Source organism: Nesoenas mayeri, assembly GCF_963082525.1.
Source record: "Nesoenas mayeri genome assembly, chromosome: 2".
Lineage (NCBI taxonomy): Eukaryota > Metazoa > Chordata > Aves > Columbiformes > Columbidae > Nesoenas > Nesoenas mayeri.
Window position 1 is genome coordinate 62,052,582 of NC_137543.1, and position 15,770 is coordinate 62,068,351.

A 15,770-nucleotide genomic window follows, 5' to 3' on the forward strand; every position below is an offset into this window, starting at 1 on the left:
TATAATATTTTTGTTTTCCTCCACAGCATTTTGGTTTTGTTGTTTCACTTTCTTAGACAGTAATGTTGTGGTTCTCAAATCTTCACTTATCTTGTCAAAAACAAGATGGCAGGGAGGTTTGCAAGTACTAAATGACTTCTGTGCTTATCAAGTATTTCAGTATCGACACTGTTCTTATTCAAGCACAAAAGCTATTTGTTGTTTAATAATCTCATGTCAGGATTGTTCTCCCTTATTCATGCAAAATATGCAACATATGTCAGTGAATCCATTTTTTTTTTTTTCCCTCCTTCTAGAAATGAAGGAAAAGAAAGGTGAGTTCCCTGGGCCATTGATGTGTGTTGGTGTTTGCAAGTCTTGCCCTGGGGATGAAGTTTATGCATTGCAGATTGATGGTATGAACATTTCTTTAGAAAATGCTTCCCCTAATTTACTTATAAAGCAGAAATTGTAAAGCTGTTCACTCTTTGGTCTCTTTTTCACTCTTTTTGTTTCAGAAACTTGACGATGAGTTGACTGAAGATTTTATGTGATAAAATAATTCAGGTATACTTTTTCCTGGCTTAAATAATTTAAATGAGACTTAAATAGGCTCAGCATTTTGTGGTTGTCTGTGCTTTGTAGCACTGAAAAGAAGTGCATATTGCAGGATGTCTTTCACATTGAATTTCATCCTTAACTTTCAGAGAGCATCCATCTCAGCCCTGTGTTGCTCTCTAGGGCAGTACTGTCCTCATCATCCTCTTCAGCATTGGAGATAGAGATCTTCCAGTACATTGGTGGTACATCAAAGTGATTTCATAGAGGTAGGAGCTGTATCTCAGTGAAATGAGAAGTGCAAAACTGGTTCTTCAGAGGCCTGTCCTCCACATGCCAGGTGAGTTTTTGCCACTAAGGTAATGAGCAGAGTTCCAGGTCTGGCATCAGGTGTGCCATGTGTGCTTCATAAAGCAAGGCTGCCAGGGGACAGTCTGTGCTGGGAACCTTTGGGTGGAAGAGAGATTTTAATGGACTTCAACAAACCAGATGTTTTGGGCATCCTTGGAGTATGTGCAGAGAGGCTCCACTGTGCCAAACTGCACCTGCATGGGAGAGGGAAGCCAGAGAAGATGCTCTCTCACTTGCTTGGCGTAAGAACTGATTTTTGAAGGTTTGCTCTTGATGAGGAGAGTAGTCTTGATCCCCTTCTGGTTTGTGCTTTCGTTTTTGTCAGTTCCCTGTGAAAAGGCAGAAAGGTAATCAGCCTAGTCAGTATCATTTATACTTTAAAGCTCTGAGCACTTCTGAAACCTCATAAGGATCACCAAGGTAATTTGAACATAATGCAATTTCTGCAATGCAAACTGGTCAGCATCTAGTCCACCTCCTTTTCCACCAGATTTTAGATCTGTGGTTGACAGTGTGAATGTCTGAGTGTGGGCACCCTCCCCATTCAGAAAGCAGGACTCTCAACCCTGGGGACCCATCTAAGCAATTCCTCTCAGTTCTGAAGCCTTATAGCATCCATGGTATTGCTTTGATGGCATAGAAGTGAAACCATCTTCTAATGTGACACTTGTCATGTTCAAGAGTTAAGCACCGCAGCATCCTGGGTTGTTTAACTGCACTTCTGTCCTTCCTCTGCAGGGTCTTAAGGGATGGGTGGCTGTGGAAAGTGATTCTGTTCAACCAGATCTGAAGAAAGAAGCAATACAAATGGTGGTGTTGGCAGCAGGTAGACTTGCAGTGCTGGGAGCAACTGTTAATTTAGTAAACCCGGGGTCCCATCAGCTGCCTGTCCCATCCTTGTATTTAAAACATTGTATCTGTACACATGGCCTACCTATTAGATTCAGTGCTCTGTATTTGCATGTGTGTGTTATGACAATGATATTTTTGGTGGCTGGGTAACAATTTCTCAATATTCCCATAGGCACAGAATACCTGTCAAATTCCTCCTCAGACTGCTTGCCAGCAGACGTGCGAGACCACACAGACAATCCAAATGCAAATAGATGTTCTCTGCATAGCAGGGACAGTTTGACACGTTTAACTGGAGGAAAGCAGCTTGCAAAAGTAAAAGGTCTGTGTTTTTACCAGGGCTTGTTTTCACATTCTTCTGAGTAATGAAGCATGATAGCTAATGCATCAGTTCATCCCCAAAGCGTCTATATGGAGGAGGTAGCTTTCATAAGGAAAATATTCCCAAACAGAAAGGACTATCTTGAGCATCATCTTTAGATTTGGGAGCTTCTGACAAACACTTCGAGCCATTTTCTTAATGATTGTTGGAAAGCAAAAAGCAAGATTTAATGTCTGAGAAATCTTTGTCTCTAGTTTACTTATCTTACTGTAGTTGGGGGCTCCTTCCTCCCCTGGGCTGTTAGATTTCTATTTTAACAAGATCGCTAATGGTGATTCCCTTTTGCTTCCTCTGAGGCTTCTGGGGAGGATTGTAAGAGTTTTAGCACAAGGACCCTGGAGAACAGCAATATTTTAATGTTTCAGGTTATATTATGTAATAGTTGTAGTGATTATATTTAAAATTAAAATGCTAGCGTGCACTTGGGCATGCAGTTATGATTGACACAGACTGTTGCCGTATATTTTGGCAATAACAGTGGGGAACTTTTTACCTGTTGTTGGACCGGAGACCAGAGATACTTTTTTCTTTTTCTTTTCTGCCTAGGGCCAAAATTCTGTTTCGCAAAAGGGGTTTTTCCTTTGATTGCTGGGCAAGAAGCAAATGCAGGCTGACATTGTTGGTGAACACAAGGGAGTACACACATTCCTTCACTTCTTATTTCTCTCCCCTGTGAGACAACCAGCCTTTCTTGGCCCATGTGGAGGTTGGTTCTGCACAGCAGAACATTACAGGATTAGTTTAGCACCTTAACTTGTTTTATCAACAGTCTGAAATAGCTGCTGCTGCCTTCTGCCAGCAAACCTTCATTTTATTTCATTTCTGTATGTGAAGTTACAGGCTTCCTGCCATCTCTCTGTGGCAAAACCAAACCCCAAATTAGTTTGTGTGGCTTTTGACTATTTTCACTATTTCAGTGTCACATGTGCTTTTGTCATTACAGCACACAGCTCTGTCTTCTCCAATGCTGGAAAGCAGGAGTTTAGTAACAAGAGCATTTATGACATTAAAGTGTTAGAAGAGTTCCATAAAGTCCCTGCAGAACCTAACAACTGGAAAGAAAAGAAAATCTTAATTTCTCTGGGTAGGTTAGGGCTGGATTCAAAGTCAGATTTGTGGACCTGATCCAATCCAAGCCAACTATGTAGAAGTATTTTAAATAAGAGTTAATAACTGGGGAAGGATCCACAAAACCCCACTGTACATTTCTAAGGTCACATGGATGTGCAGCCTGCCCAAAAAGGAAGACAGCTGGAAAACTGACCCTTATACAGTGACCAAAATCGATGGTGTGTATCTGGTCATAATTTCTGGCATGTATCTGGTCATAATTTACAGAAGTGTCTTTATGCAGTCTGGTGTTGCTGTCATTGCTCTGCAGAGGAAAACACACTGGGGGAAGCATTTAACGTATATTACACACATAAACCAGCTTTGATACCCTATTCTCTTGAGAGCTTTTAAAATGGTAAAGTAACATACATCACGGATTGGTCATGAAGGCTTATCTCTATTGTGACATTTTGCCAGTCTTTGGTTTTCTCTGCCTACAAGTTACCTTCAATTTATGTGTATGCAGGAAGAGAACAAGTATCAAAAAATACTCATACATAATGGGCCGTTCTTTCAACAATGTATTAGATTTGTCAAAGCAAATGCTTTGAATGGGTGCATTCACAAGGTACAAATATACTCACTTATAGCCTGACATATCTCTAAGAATCAAACTTTTGCCTAAATTATTACAATGATCAACACAGTTATCTTTAAATCAGTCTGCATATTTAATAACTTTGGGCTAGTTGTATCCCTAATGCAAACATAAACCAATATACAGTCTAAGCTTTTAACTTGGCTAATGAGCATCCTTTAAGGTGAATTTGCATGGCACATTTTGTTAGATTGTTGAGAAACAGTTTTGTGCCTCTCTTATGACATTACAGCACAAACTGAGTGTAAGTCTTGACTTGAGTTCTTTTGCAACCTTTTGGAAAACCAGTGTTTTTCTTGCATCAATAGTGCTGAATTGACCTCAGTGCCTCTTAAGTGCCAACAAACACACATGTTATTTGCCTACAGATGAGCTGCTGTCAGTGCATATGGTTATGGGTCTGTCTTTCTACATCTTTCCAGTTTTTCAAATCACTAATAGCTATTTTGGCATTTTAACAAGCAAGCAAAAAGAAATCTTTGTCATTTGAAGCCTTTCCCTAGAAAACAGCACAGACCATCAAACAATATTCATGAACAGTTTGTTTCTAAATTTTTTGTGGTCGTTTGATGAACTGTTGGTGAACCCATCCATAATACAATTTCATTTAATTCTACACATTTGTTCCTGGGTTTAATCTGGGCATTGAATCAAAAGAGAAAAGTACTTAAAACCTGTAATGAGAAAATGAATTGAAATGGGAAACTAACCTCAAATTTATTTCTCCTATGGGATGTATCAGCATTTCTAGCTCTCACTATTCCATAAAAAAGGTTTTTTATTTAGCCTTGGAAATACATCCTTATAAGTAGCAGGCAAACAGATTTGTGCGCGCTAAAAGGACAATTATAGTAGAATCACCAGCAGCATTTTTACCACCATGTGAGCAACTCTGATGATAGGTAACATGTTGAGAAGACCACAGCAGTGGACGTCTGCCAGTCGTTCCCACATGGGCACTAACAGTGGAAAAATAAGACAGGAAATTTTCTGTGAAAATGCAATTGCGGTTACACAGTGTGACTTTCCAAAGCAATTAGAATATTTAACAGTACCAAGAGAGAGCCCATTTAATGAGACAGTCCAGCAAGTTTTCTGAAAACACAGAGAATAAAAAAAAGATATCACTTGTTCTCCTTCAAAAATGAAAAGCAGATAAAAGCATGAGGATAAACAAGTTTTCCTGGGAAACTATGTGTCTATTTATAACCACCCTTTCTACTGAAGTAAGCTGTATATCCTATGCCCTTCCTTTCCTAACACAACATGTACTGCACTCCACTCTGATTTTAAAGAGGGGTTTTAAAAATTATTTTTGAAAATGCTTGTTCCTTACCCAGACTTCTCTAATGTTCATTTAGGCTGTGCCAGTAAATTTCAAGTTTGTAATTGAAGGCAAAGGAAGAAGCAGGGTCCTTGGGGCTAGAAAAATTACTTGAAGAAGAAAGCCAGTGCTTTTTCTCTGATGTTGAATATATTGTGATTTCAGACAAGGTCTGGCTCAGCAACAAGAATCCTGCCTTTACCTATGGGAGCTGGGAGGTAAAGGACACAAGATTGTTTTCAGCTGGTCCCCTGACCAGAGAGCAGTGATGTTCCTGTGATCACATCTGTATCTGCATGCAGAGAGAGACTGAGAAAAAGCTTAGTATTTATAGATATAGAGCTTTCTTCCATATCCCTTCTTGCTTGTGCAACTCCCCTCTTCCCTCATTTCAATTCAATTAGCCTTATTTACTTTCATTAACTTTTCTTCAATCTTCATTTCTCCACTTATGCTCTGTCCTCGATCCCTTTCCTATCTCATTGTTCTCCTGGCACTCTCCCAGTTTTTCCTCATCACCTCCTCTGCACATCAACTCTGTTCTCTTGCGGCATCATCCCTAAACCCCTGACTCTCTCGCTCCAAAACTATTTCTTCTGCTACTCTGCCCTTTTGCAGCAGATACTGCTTAGTGCAATGTATCTGCCTAAAGGGACTCAATTTAGTTGGATCTCTGGGTTTAAAAGCCACACAAAGTTTTTGTAATCATTGGCAGAAAATAGTGCTCTGTAGTATATTTAGCATCCAACATAAGCTACTGTGAAATGAAGAGCAGAAGTTTCTCATCTGGAAACTTCCTGATGAAGCATAAAAGGAATTCAGAGAGAAGATTAAAGAACTAGAGAACTAAAGAAAAATCTGCATTAACCTTTATGTCTGAAACGGAATGAAATTTGCTTTTAACTAAAAGAGCCTCGGCTGCCTTGATTCAATTCTTCTAAGTCTCGGTTAAGAAAAATGATGCTATTAAAACATCAAAAATGATCTCTGCCTGCTACCAGACAGTTGGCTGTAATGAGGTTTTGAGAAGAATAAACAAGTTTGTTGCAGGAAAATAGTTTATGATAAACTTGTGTATAAAAATGTGTCTGGAAAAAGAACCCATTTAATAAACCAAATGCCTCTCTCTATTCTAAAGCTGTGTGATTGAAGAGACCTCTCAATTCTTATTTGATGCAATCTGGAATTAAGGTTGGACATATATTTTCTTAATGCCAAACAAGTAAGGTTTTCTTGCCTTTGTTATGAAGATTTTGCATTAAATAAAAAGGATAGGGAACTTGAAGAATTTATTCTGCAATGTTAGAAACAGCAATATACAAGTGTTTAACTTATGATGCATTTAATCTTACTGAAGCAAAGGAGGGAATGGAGAGGGACCCGTGCTCTCAAATGCTCGTAAGTACTATAGACAGCTGAGTTTCTCTCTCTAGTGGTTAACAAGAGAGCCCTGTCTTCTCTTTACTGAAGCAGATTGTTTCTGACATGATGTTTTCCATTTTATATACAGAAACACATAATAGTTGTCTATTCATTTGTGGCCTTGTTTAAAAAACTGAAGCCACCAGTCACTGTGGAAAACAAATATGCATGGAAGAATAAGGTAGAGAGTGGTTATATGTAACCAGTGGTTTTGGTGCAGGTTGAATGTGTAACCAGGGACCCCCGTGCTCGAACTTTGGAGGTATCATTCATAAGCTGCTGATGGACCTGATTGCTCTGCTGGGTAATAACATGCATTGCTGCTCAGGAGTAACCGGGGAGCAATGTCTAGCAATCAGCCTAACGAAGATCAGTGCCATGTTTAATTGATGTAAGTAAGGCAAGGCTAATTGAAGCAAGATTCCCAGGTTTCCAGATCTCAGCATGGCCATGGTGGCAGCAGCTGAGGAGGGGAACATCCCTGGTAAGGCCAGGGCCTCAGATGGGTCTCTTGTGCTCTTGTCCATCAGGTGTCGACCAAGAATGTTTAAGGATTGCTGGCAACTTGAATACATAAGCAGGTATTGAAACCTGAATTTTTAATGCTGATTTGTATCTCAGGAGGATGATGTTTTCATGTCAGCAGCTGGGCTGACACATCACACACAAACAGCAGCTCAATGGTTTACTCAATAAATGTGAAAATACATCAGGTTAAGTGCTACAACTTTACAGACGCAAACAGTTGTTAGTAGTTGTCAGGCTTTCTCCTTTGGTAAAGAGTTAGGTAGAAGGGAAAAGGTGTTGTGATTGCCTAGGGGGAGAAATAGGTCCCACTTGTCCTGGGATCTCTATCTTATTTTGTAGAAAGCCTTGTGGATCCCACAGGTCGTACTCAGATCCCTGGAATCTATGGCCGTGTCTCTGCCTTGATGGAGGAGGATAGGAAATTGTATGAATGGATTGAATTTGATGTAGAGGAACATAGAAATAGTAGTGGCATGAAAAAATTCCTCTATGGCTCCAAGGTAACATACAATCTGTATAAATGGTCAGCATAAAGAATTTAAATCAGCCATTTGTAGCATTTATGTATAAAGCCGAACTGAAAGATATTTTCAGCTGCTGGGAAACTCAAAATAAAGAAGTACAGAGCATTAAAAGGTAAATTAAATTCATCTGCTGAAAATGTAAGCTATTGCATCTGGAGAAAGTGATCCAAAATATGAATAATCAATGAAAAGGAACAATGCAAAACTAACGCTGACGCTCCCCCTCTCTTGCACTGCAGTTGTTCTTCCCCTCACCTAACCAGCCAAACAAAATAAGCATTAAAACCCTGGATATAGGTTACATAGTAGGAAAGAAATTGTATTCACCTCTGACAAATGGGAGGCAGCTTTAGGCAGATGTGTTTTGGGGTGGTTTTTATTTGTTTAATTCACATTTTGATGTCTGCTGAGTATGCCAACAAAGCACCCAGAGCTGTAAGCCTCTCTTTGCCAGCATTTAAAAATTATATCCTAAATAAAAACCAGCAGGTAAGGGCTGGCTCAGAAAGAGATCTCTGCACAAGAGTGGCAGCTGGGAGAAAGGAGTTATTAATTTGGTTTCTTTCTTATCACTAACATACTGGTATAAGCTCTAAACATGGGTGCTTTTATTTCCATGAAAAAGCCTCTGAATTAATCTAAGTTGTAGTGTAGTAATCAGTAATACAGAAATATAATGTACCTACACTGTATAAGTTTTGATACTTTACCTAGGCGAGGATGAAGTGGTGCAAATGTTATGAGTACATAAAGCTCTAGTCTCATAAAACTGGAGTGAAAGGAAGGAAGCAGTGCCCTGGGGTTCTGCATGATGGCCAATTTATAATTTATATACTTCTTCTTTAATCCTTAGAATATTTTTTTTAACCCTTCTTCTCCAAAAAAATAAAATCAGCTTGGTTAGTGAACACTGCTATCTTACCGCTTGTATTATTTAATGCTTATTAGTAGAATGTCTTCCCTGGTATCATCTGGGAGGGGTCTGGCTAAACCAATCACAGGTTTCTTCTCTGAGAAGTTCAGAGATCAACAGATGGTCAGATCAGAAGTTGTTCTGATTTTCCTTTGCGCTAGAAAAATTTACTTCCAATATATTTCAAAATAATGCTTCACTTTTCTTGCTGCGCATGAAAAGCTGTTCTCATCCAAATATTTCTAAAGATAAATGTTGACTAGACGAAGTCACTTTTTTTTTTTTTAAATTGAAAAGTCATAAGTGTGAGTTTAAATTATAAATCAAACATCTTTAAAATACAGAGGTCTTCAAATACAAATTTTAGAATGGAAAAAGGCTGTGTCTTCACATCAATTAATATCAATTGTGAACGACTCTAGTGCTATCCCTTATATTTTCAACGTTATTTTTTTTTTTAAGGAAGAAATACTTCTATACCTGTGGCATTACCCTTCTCTCTCTGTTCATGGGATTGAAGGAGCTTCTCATGAACCGGGAACTAAAACAGTCATTTGCAAATTCTCAATCCATCAGGTCCTTCACATGGACCTTTTGGTTGTGAAACAAGAGGTAAGAGGCAAACATTTTCTTTGGCCTCTACTGTGTAAACTAGTTGCTCTTAGCACCTCGCAAATTTACAACCCAAGTAGTAAACTGAACATTTCTAGCGTTTACCTGCTTCTGAGAGCTGAAATGGGAATGCGGGTGTCAGCTTAAACTGCAAGAAGCTGAAAACTTTGAACATGACGTGTTTTGCCCACAGGTGGTCAAGCACTTGGAGAGTGTCTTTTACAAGAGGAACCATCCAAACCAACTCTAAGTGTCTATGTCTTTGCATGCAAAGCCCTGGTTTGCTGGTATTAATGATCCACCATATAAAGCAGAAAGAAGGGCATTAAAAACAGGTATGTTCCTTCCCTTTTTTTTTTTCCTTATTCTTTTTTTTTGGGGGGGTGGTTCTTAATGTGTCTGCAAGTGTGCAGGGGTATCGTGTTAATCCATAGAGCAAAAGGGATTTCCCAGTTCAGTGCTACTTGTCACCCCCATCACTCACTGATTTTTGATAGAACAACTCAGCCACATCTTCTTCCACACCTTGCTGAGTTGGGGTATATTTAATAAGAGTAGCCAAAAGACCTCATTTAGTTTCTTTGTGTACTGAATCGAAGCCAGAGGTTTGTAGAGTGTAGCTGATTCATGAAATCAATTGGCTATGCACTCAAAACAATTTCTACTCAGAAGCTGTTAATATTGGCTATCTGCTCAAATAAACGGTAGCAGAACAAAGCGCGTTTACTTCACTTAATAATGATTTCATTCTTCCCATATACTTCAGCTTTTGGAGCAAATCCAGATTTTATTTGGGATGGTTCAGCAATTCCTGCAGCCAGAATGTTTCAGGCTGTAATGCTGAAAAGTGTGATGATATTTACGACTGGAGCAGCTGATGATGGGGAGCACTCCCAGAATGAGAAAATAAGCCAGTTTCGTTCATTTGTCCATTTGCGTTATAAAAGAAGGGAGAATTGAAGTATCAGGGTATGTATGCCTAAAAAATGCCAGATGGGAAGGTTTGTTCTCCACTGGACAGTCGCAAACTACTGTCTCTGGCAAACTTGTTGCTGTGCCAACAAGAAAGCAAAATTTCCAATCTATCCTTTTTTTTTTTGTGTGTGTTGCTCTTTGAAATGCCAAATAAAATACAAAGTCAACAAAGCATCATTTCATAAGCATGGGAACTATCACATCAGTGTACAGAAAGAAGGTTCAGTTCTGAAATAGCCACTTTCTGTCAAGTTAAAACCATGTGTGCGAAGCCAATGAATTAACAGTGTTAGAAATAGGATTCAAGTTTGCTTCTGTTTGTTAGCCTTATTCTAGGTGTGCCACATCCCATGTCACAGCAAAATTCTTGTTAATAGTTCTACAAGTTGAAACTACATATACTACAATACGGTTATTAGCACAGTTTACACAAAATCACAGAAAAGGGACACCAAAAAGAAGGGACTTTTCAGTGTATATTGGACTGGATAAATTTTATTCTGGACTCACTTTTAAACTATGATGAAGCTCTTGTGTTAATTTGTGTTTCATTCAGGGTACCTCTTCAGAATGAAACCTAAGTACTGTTTTTTTCTCATATCATATCATATCATATTCTGTATAATCATACAGGGTGAAGATGATTTGATTATTAAACCTGCACAGGTAGTAAGAAAACAACTTTGCCAGGATGTCCCACAACAGCATCTATACCTTTGAGAGCTTGGTTGAGGTTTCAAAGACTTGGATGCTTAATGCCATTGGGGATGTTCTGTGGTATAATACCTGAGAAACAGGCCCCACGGATGGCAGATGCAACTCAAGCCCTGTGTGAACACGGCCAGTGGAGTAGCAGCCAGCCGAACTGAGCACCCCAGAGCACCCCTAACAGCACTGGGTGCTGTAACATAGTGGGTTGAGCTCTGCCTGTCTCCCTGGTACATTGTCCCAAGTCTTGCCTTCTGTAGGACGTACATACATGTTGCAGAAAATCAAATGCTCATGGGTGGGATCATATTTTCCTACTAATTACACACTAGGGTGTGAGGGGTGTCTGTGTGTGAACTCCTGTATGGGTAAATGTATGTCACTGCACACTCCTGTTTTCACCTACCTCCAGAGTCTGTCCCCTCTGCTGACAGAAACACTGCCAGCTGTTTTCTACCACAGGATTTTCTAGGATCCTAAAAAATCTGCAGTTTCTCACCCCTTCCCCTTTTTACTTGCTTTCTCAAATACATCTGCTTTTAGAAGATTTCTCCTCTAGAAAGATGCTGGCTCCGGAATTGATCAGAACTGTAGACGTTACTGTAGTTTTAGTGTGAGTTACACTCTTATAGGGAAAAATGTGGTACTTTGCCAATACTTACTGCCCCAAGAGGAAGCCTAATTGATTTTCAAATTAATACCTTGTATCATAGAATCGCAGAGTATCTTGACTTGGAAGGGAGCCATAAAGATCCAACTCCATATATTGTCTGTGTTTTGAGCTGCACACATGATGTCCTTTAAGAGGTAAATCATTGTATAAATATTTTAAACAGAAATATGTAAATAGAAAAATATGACCAGTTCCTTGTTAACAGAGTGCATTTTTGTCTACTTAGCTCTACTGCCAAATATTTCAGTGACCTTCTCATTTGCATTCTTCAGAAACATAAGAACAACTTGGCATTACAGATCATTTTGATAAATATGTAGTAAATGCTTTTCCTGGGATACTGCTACATTTGATTCCGTAAGAATAGACCATGAAATTCAAACAGACCTGCTAACAGTGAAAGCACAGTGGTATACAACTTTGCAAGCTCTTTGCAGATTGTTTTTCAGCTGAGGCCTATGCTTGAACTGAACTCAAGACACTTGGACGTCATTTAAATCTTTCCACTGGTTTCTAAGGAGGTAAGTGAAAGAGCTGCTGACTGTTTTAACAAGGTTTTCCAGCCCTGCCTATGGATCAGCTGATTCTGCAACCCACATGGAATGAGTTGTTTGAGATGGAGGACGATGGAGGTGGTTTCTAGTTACTTCATCTACTCTCCTAGAGTTTTAAAAATTGCAAATACTACCTGAAAGCATGTTTGCATTTTGTTATAGTACTTCTCTCAGGTACTTTGTGTGAAACTTGCCATACTTGCTCCTCAAGGCAAGAACAACAGCTGTGTTTATTCATGATTTTCATTTTATTTTGTGGACTTAAATTAAATAGGTGTGTAAAAGTGCTTGCAAAAACATAACTAGGCATTGAATTTGGATTCTATTTGCTAGGAAACTTTACCCTTGGGAGTGGGAAAAATACCAAAAACAACAAAACCTTGCTTAAACTTCAAAGCACGCACGGCACAAGGTGCATCCTGTCAACAAGGACAAATGGTCACGTTCCTTACCTGATGAGTATTTGAGACCTTCAGAGTATAATGAGGAAATGCTTCCCATAAAGTGACAGTTTATACATGTCCTTATTTCAGTAGCCGTAGCATGTAGCTGCAACAGGACTTGGGATGCACATGCCAGGTGGATAAGATGCTGACCTCGTGAAGATGAAAACTAAGGATTAAATCTGTATTTCATGTAGCTTGACTTTCTTTGCAAGTTCCTATCTGATCTGATACCACATTAAATCTTAAAGTTAGTATATTGATGCATAATGTACCAGACTTGATGTTTATATTTCAGATATCTGTCTTCACAAACTTGCTTTGTGGGTTTGCGAGAGATGAATTATACAGTGGCAGAGCTGTAAATACTGGCAAGCTGGACATCTCCACACATAACAGATAATACAGGGTAATAAATGAATCTCTTTCATTTTACTGCAATGAATTACCTTTTTCTTTAAAAAATACAGTACAACAGAAACAAATCCTTGGAGGTTTGGCGTTGTCAGCCTCCAGACAGGCTTATATATAGCTGTACTTAAAAGAAACCAGACATTGTGTATGTATGCGTGAATAATACTGATGTTGCTACCTGTCTTAAAATCATTGCTGTGATCTCTCGCTGTGAAATAACATGAAGTGCCAGCCAGTTGCATGTTTCTCATCATTTAGACACAGTTACTTATTTTTTTTTAATATCTGTAAGAATAATTCAAGAATCATGCTAGCCATGTGTTTTTTATTTGTGGAACTGAACTGGGCTATTTTTCCTTTTCCTTTTCCTTTTTTTTTTTTTCTTTTTTCCCCCTTAAATTTAGAATTCAAACTATAATCTCTGTAATACAAACTGGGAAACTGGAAAATTTTCAACATGACACATTGCTGACATGCAGCCTCCTGGTGTGAAGAAACAAGTGGTGGCAGAGCTCTCATATATGAATCTCATGTAAGTTTGTATCACTCTTTTTTTACATTTAAAAATTCAAGAGTTAATACTGCTTTATAATCTGCTGTGCATTACTGTCTTCCTGACAAGACAGCACATTCTATACACAGGGTCACCATCACCAATCTGGCAGCAACCCTGACATTCCTGTGAATGCTTCAAATGACAAGAGTTTCATTTAATCACAGTGGAAGGACTAGTAAGATTTTGCAAGTACATCCTTTCCCAATCAGTTTTGGTTTTGTTTTTTTCATGTTCTGGATACTGGAAGTTAGTCACGTACTCCACTTCTTATTGAAAAGCAGTGGAATGAAAGATAATGGGTTTTAAACAAACAAACCAACCCATGATGAAGAGATGTGGTGCTGGCTTCACTCCTAGTGAACAAGGCAGCAATGACAGCCTGTGGTGCCTTGATCAAGTCACCACTGTCATGTGCACACAGAAGCATTTGGGCTCCAGAAGAAATGAATTAATGTTCACCTGCAGTTCTCTTCAGGTGGTGGTCTATCTTAAAATGGAATCTTCTGAATGGAATAGCCTTGTTAAGGGAATTTATTTTCACTAGGATTCACTCAGATATGGATTCCAGAAATTCTTCTAAAATAATTTATCCGCAAGGTACAGCATATAACAGCTTGATCTGGGTGCCTTCTGAAGAGGGACCCTCAGCAAAAAAACCACCTTGGACAGTTATACCCCCACAGTCCAAGCCCCAACCCCTTACATGTCACTCTGGGTCAATTACAAAATCAGTCTGGGGTCTCCTTGTTCTTCACTGGATCTCTTTGTCACGTGGGCTGTCAGTCAAAGCCCTGACCTTCAGTTGCTATTGTGCACCTGCATCTGAAGAAAAGTAAGTTCTTGGCAAACAAAAACATTCTTCTGCTTCTCATCTTTTTTTAGACACTGTTCTGTTTTTACTTATCTCCAGGGATGCAGCTCCCATTATCTAGTAGCTTAAAGACTCTGAGGCCTTTTTTACTCTAAGCAGAAAACTCAAAATTTCCAGCTTGCAGATGTTATGCTAAGCAAACTTACTTATGCTAAGCAAATTCTATATAAGCAATTTCTAAACAAGTTCTATTATGTAAGCAGCAGTATAACCAATACTTCAATAAGCTACGACAGTCTATTCCCTAACAGCCTCAAGACTTAAGACAGTGTCCATACATCAAAAATCCTGTTGTCTGATTCAAGGAACCTCAGTATTCAGCAGCAAGGAAAAAAATTAAGAGATCTGATTTATTGGCACACTGATATTGATATTTGTATCTAAAAAGCCATACCCACAGAAACATAAGTGAGGTCACTAGTTTGCATGCAAAACATTTTAATTGTTTGTACTTATATCCAATTTCATTATATGACCATTTATTGCTATTAATTTTTGTGACATTGAGCAGACAGCCGGTTGGCTACTGTTCTAGACTTCTACATATCGTAATTGTTACACACTTCTACGGCTTCTCAGCTGTCCTCTAATTTGGCTTTAGAGGAACATAACTCAAGATTATTCAGTGTCTGACGAGACTGCCCAGGTGCCTGTGTAAAGATGCCTCTCTGTGCACATGGAGATCTCCGTGGCTCCTGCAGGCTTCAGGGATCTGTTGTGCAGCCATTTGCAGGATCAGCACTTTAAAGATAAATATGCTGTAGTGTAACTTTTAAAGTTGTCAGTCCAAGCTTCATAACATCACATCATAAATTTGCTAGAAAAAAATAATCTTGAGAAGTCCACATAAATATTGCCTTTGCTTTGCAATAGGAAAGTGGGTTTTTTAGCTACAATTATGTCTTCATTTATCCAAATATAAAAGCAGAAAGATAAATTTTAAGCCAGTAGAAATTCAGCTTCACTTTTTGCAAGGCACACGTTGTGCTTCTCATATTTGGAAGAGGCTGATGTGATCCACTGAGATGGAACACGTCCAGTTCTTCCATTTCTTCAAGAGCTGAATAGAAAGCCTGAAATGTTACTGGCAACAGTATTAGCCTTAGGATAAGGATTAGTCTTAGGATAAGGGGCAGAACTTCAGGCATTATCTATTTTTTCAAGTTCTTGTAACTTCTACATGCAAGCTTGAACTGCTATAAATAGCATTTTTCATTGAAAAAACTATTTTCTTCTCTTGAAGCTGCTTAAAAGTGTCATTCTTCTAGATTTTATAAAATTATAAGAAATTCAAACTGATCCTTGTAAGCATTCATTAAAGTCTGTGTACATAATTTCTCATTTTTCTCACATGTTTACTGCAGTTATAATAACAGGAAAAGTTGGGAAACTGCATAATTTTTTATCACATTTTTACCTG

The 15,770-nt window shown here is 38.7% G+C and overlaps 1 pseudogene across 1 annotated transcript; it reads left to right on the forward strand.

Moving 5' to 3' along the window:
* Window positions 1-298: 298 nt before the first annotated feature.
* LOC308053295 (beta-Ala-His dipeptidase-like) lies at window positions 299-10,116 on the forward strand (annotated as a pseudogene). The gene is made up of 11 exons: window positions 299-314; window positions 687-806; window positions 1,627-1,714; window positions 1,913-2,055; window positions 3,305-3,411; window positions 5,323-5,375; window positions 6,817-6,883; window positions 7,447-7,607; window positions 9,007-9,156; window positions 9,350-9,491; window positions 9,923-10,116. The product of its transcript is annotated as a beta-Ala-His dipeptidase-like (transcript).
* Window positions 10,117-15,770: the final 5,654 nt, after the last annotated feature.